Genomic DNA, 4,290 nt, shown 5'->3' on the forward strand with positions numbered 1-4,290 from the left:
TATAACTGTATAAAAAATTATTTCACGTCGCAACGGCCGCAATTGCATCGCAGTGTCCGCATTAGCCGCAATCGCAATACTTGCAACCGCAACCGCATCCACGACCGCAACCGTAATTTAAAACCTTGATATATATATATATATATATATATATATATATATATATATATATATATATATATATATATCATTCTTCCAGTATATAAAAAGCAGTAACGTAGTCTCTGTGAGCTTATCTCAGTTGGTAGGGACATTGCACTGTATGAGCGATATCGAACCAAGGATACTCCACTTATTCACCTTTAAGGTGGATTTTCTAGTCACTAGGCTACTCTAAAAAAAAAAAAAAAAGTAACATACATACCATAGATTCTGAAGCATATTGAAGAAAATATTCCCCCCAAACTGTAGGGTGAAAATCTGCAAGATTTCTTTGCAAGTCGGATTTGGCATCAGGATTGGAGGAGTCAGCTACAGCAGCCATCCTTAGATCTTAAGTATTGAAGTGAATGGATACTTATCACAATGTAACTCTTTTTGGTTGATGAAAGAAGGCGCCTAGGTGCTGTATATATAGGGTCTGTTTGGTAAAATTAAGCTATAAGCTAGCTGATAGATGAAAAGCTAGCTTATAGCTGATAGCTGAAAAACTAGTTGATTTAAATTTGAGTGTTTGGTAAAATTAGCTTTTCAAGTCACTCGTAAATATAAAATGACATAAAAGTACATGTATGTGTAATTTTATTTTTAAAAAATATATTTAAAATCATTTTTAACTATAATTTATTTTAAATATTTAATTTATTTAAAATTAAAGTTTAAAAATTATTAATGTGATATATAAATTTAATTGAGATTTTTTTAACTAAAATTGTTTAGCTTTATTATCAAATTTTTATATTTTATTTTTCAATGGAAAATTATATCATTTTTATTTAAAATGGTACATATGTAAAAAGAAAAACAATAAATATTGATATGCATTCAACAAAAGGATTTGGTTGAAAATAAAATTCAACAAGAGCAAGTGCAGTTACTATTCCTAAAACAAATAACGTGGGTAGTTTAATTTTTTTGAAAAAGAATTAAAATTATTAAAACTAATATAATAAGGATAAAAATGGAATAAATGTAAAAATCTATAAGTTATAAGCTCAAACGCTAGTTGAAATAGCATATCAAAAAACGCTATAAGCTAGTTAGAGAAGCTCGTTACCAAACACTTCACATTTTTTTCAAACAAACTTATAAGCTAGTTCAATAAGCTACAAGCTAGCTTATTGGACTTACCAAACAGTCTCATAGTGCCATAGTAAACATTTTTTTTGACAAATATTTATAGTACTAAACTTTTTTTTTGAACGTAATTATAGTACTAAACTTGAATACTAATATATTTTATTTTATATAGATATAAGTATTAGAGACACATAATATTATTTATCAACACACAATAATATTGAGACATTTCACACTCAATTTGTATGGGTGTGAGTTTTCACTTTGTCTTTTCGTCTATATACCAGAAATAATAATAATAATAATAATAATAATAATAATAATAATAATAATAATAATAATATCTATATTTCTCCTAAGAAAAAAAATCCATGCATTTCATTTCTAATCAAAATAAAGTGGTTTTCCTAAAAAAAAAAAATAAATCATCACAAATTTCAAAATAATTTATAAGGCTCTTTAATATTTGGTAAATAAAAATATTACTCTCGGATAACGAGTAGTTGAAATTCGCATTCATATCCATTAACTAATGAGTAGTTGAAATTTCAATTTATCTTACTCTCGGATATCCATTAGACTACCCGCTTCGTGTCCGCGGCGGATTTTATTTGTGAATATCCGTGGATACGGATATTTTTGTCATCCCTAATTAGGAATAGGCATGGCAATGGGACGGGGACGAGTTTTGCCCTCTCAAACCCATAAAGTTCGGGTTTCCCCAAACTCATCCCAATTTCGAGCGGGGATGAAAAGTATACCCCCAAACCCATACCCAACGGGGATCGGATATCCCCGACGGGGTTCGGATATTCTCGTTACGCCTCTTTTGACATGAATTTGGATTGTATTTTAGTTGTTTTTTTTTCATTAAAAAAAGAACTTAAATGTCCAAGATTATTTTTTTTCAACCCAAACCCATCTTTTGAAATCGGGAAAAACCCAAACACGAACTCAAACTCAGTCAACTCAGGTTTTCCCCGTCAAAGCGGGTAGGGTTTGGGCGGATACCCACGGGTATGGGTTTTATTGTCATGCCTAATTAGGAATATTTAGTATGATTTAGTAAATTTGATGGTAATTAACTTTTACATGGAACGTTTAAAGAGTAATCTGGGAGCACCGTTTAGAAATACCCTACAATAAACTCGAAAGACTTGATTAGTCTAGTTGTAAGAGGATAAATATTCAAAAGTGTATTTAAAGGGAGATAAATATAAATATTTTTCTAAATGTTCTTTAAGCTTTAAGCTTTGATTGGTTTGAGAGAAATAGAGAACAGAGAGATAGAGAAGTTGGAATTTTCTCTTGTTTGGAAAGGAGAGAAATTGAGAAGAGAGAAGAATATTTGGTGGATCTCATGCCTTTTTGTTCTCTCATCTTTCTCTTATATCAATCAATACATCAAATCTACTCTAATTCTCACATATTTCTCTTTTCTCTTACTCTCTCACCAGGCCCAGTTTTGGGCCAGGGTAGGCAGGGCCCGAGCCCAGGGCCTCCAAATTTAGGGGGCTCAATTTTTTCTGACCCATCAAGTTAATAGTAATCAAGTATTGTTGCTACGATTTTATAACACAAGATGAATGATGTCCTAGTGGTTGGGGCGCTAGATAAGTACCAAGATGGTGTGAGTTCAACTCCCACTCAATGCTTTTGTTTACTATTATTTCGTTATAATAATCCATTTCTTTTGGGTACATTTATTGTAATCTATTCATTTATAATGAACGTTTAAATGACTATTTTTGATGTTGATATTATTTATAATTTAAATAAATAATTTTTTTTTTTATTTTATTTTTTATTAGGAGTTAATTTTTATTATTTGTCCTGAATCTACAAAATCTCGGAACCGGCCCTGTCTCTCGCATATTTCTCTCTTCACAATTTCTCTTCACAACCGAACATACCATTAAAAATTTAGGGGTTTCCGGTCTTAAAATAGGACATCATTTCTCACCTTAATTTTCTTTTTGTTGATAATATTCTGTGGTGTCCCACCCCCCAATTGAATTGCACATGGGCAGCAGAGCAGAAGAGGCCATGGTCCATTAGCCATAGGGCCTTGTCTTCTTTGTTTCTCCTTATTCCATTATTTTCTATCTTTGTTTTATGTTAAATATGACCTTGTTTGTCCACCATGTGTAGTCTCTATTTGCAATTCATGAATGGTCTTAAGTCAATTTACATATTTATTTATGGAGTAGTACTTACAACCGAAATGAAAAACACGTGATAATGGAGTAGACCGTCTCTCTGTTTGTTCTATCATGGCAGCATCATTGTCTCTCTCGTCTTAATAGTCTTGTACTCTTGTTAACGTTGTATGATAAATCTAAATCACTAGGATGTCATACTACTTTAATAGAATTTTGGGAGCGACAAAAAAACAAAAAGAATTTCTTGTCCTTTGCCATCATGGTTGTCGACTGTCATCATAGTCAGCTTGCCAAGCGATGTATGTGGAGATCGGCAACTACTTCGATTCGACCATTAATGTATTGTATCGTTATCGCTCCAACTTGCACAGAGTTATGAAATTTTTTTATTTTCATTTTTTGAAAAAGAGTTTTGAAATAAATTAGATACAACTAGCATGACACCCGTGCGTCCGCACGGGAGTCGCGGCGTTGCCGCTCCTTATTTGGTAAGATGAAATTTATTGGAAAGTTGATTAAAATATAAAAAAATAGAAGGGATATAATATTTGGTAAAAAAATCGAAAAAGAACAATGGTAAAATCATTACCAAAAAACCTTAGGTCTCCATATTAATATAGGAATATAAATAAGGATAATGTAAAAATTATGAAAAAAATAGGCTATCTTATTAATATATTAGTAAAAACATAGGTCTTGGAAAAATCACCAAAAAACTTATGTCAATGTATTAATATATGAGTATAAATATAGTCACTAAAAATTATTAAAAAATAGGCAATCATATGTGAAAATATAGGTCTCACAATAATCATAAAAATAATTAGGTCACCGTATTAAATATGAGTATAACCTGTAAAATTGTAAAAAAAAAATAAAAATAGACAAC

General features: G+C 30.9%; 1 pseudogene; it reads right to left on the reverse strand.

Annotated features, from left to right (window-relative positions):
- Nucleotides 1-484, reverse strand: part of LOC123915195 — a 2,815-nt pseudogene extending 2,331 nt beyond the window's left edge.
- Nucleotides 485-4,290: the final 3,806 nt, after the last annotated feature.

The sequence above is a fragment of the Trifolium pratense genome, linkage group LG3, assembly GCF_020283565.1.
Source record: "Trifolium pratense cultivar HEN17-A07 linkage group LG3, ARS_RC_1.1, whole genome shotgun sequence".
Classification (NCBI taxonomy): domain Eukaryota; kingdom Viridiplantae; phylum Streptophyta; class Magnoliopsida; order Fabales; family Fabaceae; genus Trifolium; species Trifolium pratense.